We start from the raw sequence: 474 nt of genomic DNA on the forward strand, positions 1-474 counted from the left end.
CATTCTTCAGACATATTGTTAGGAGGGACCAGTTGCTAGAGAAGGATATCATGTTTGGTAAGGTGGAGGGTCAGAGAAAAAGAGGACGACCCCTAACGAGATGGGGGCAGTGTTTCGTTCTTATGTGCATAAAGTCACTATGAGATGGTACCAACTCGATGCCACCTAACAACAATATAATAATGGCATAAGTGTGTAAAGTAAACACATACACTGTAAAGACAAATTTTGGGATTTTAATTTTATTATTACATATTAACTAACTTGTTTCCTAGTGTAAATTGTCTTCAACAATCCTTACTCTACAAGACAATTAATGAGGTGATATACCTGAGAATGATAAATTCTCTATAAAGATAATTTGACGTACTGAGAAGTTATTCTTGGATATTTAATTCTTGTATTCCTTGGATATTTCATTTTGTATCAGGGAACACTGTGGCTCTGATAGAATAAGCACTGGACTTCCAACCA

The sequence above is a fragment of the Chrysochloris asiatica genome, unplaced genomic scaffold, assembly GCF_000296735.1.
Source record: "Chrysochloris asiatica unplaced genomic scaffold, ChrAsi1.0 scaffold00002, whole genome shotgun sequence".
NCBI classification, from domain to species: Eukaryota; Metazoa; Chordata; class Mammalia; order Afrosoricida; family Chrysochloridae; genus Chrysochloris; species Chrysochloris asiatica.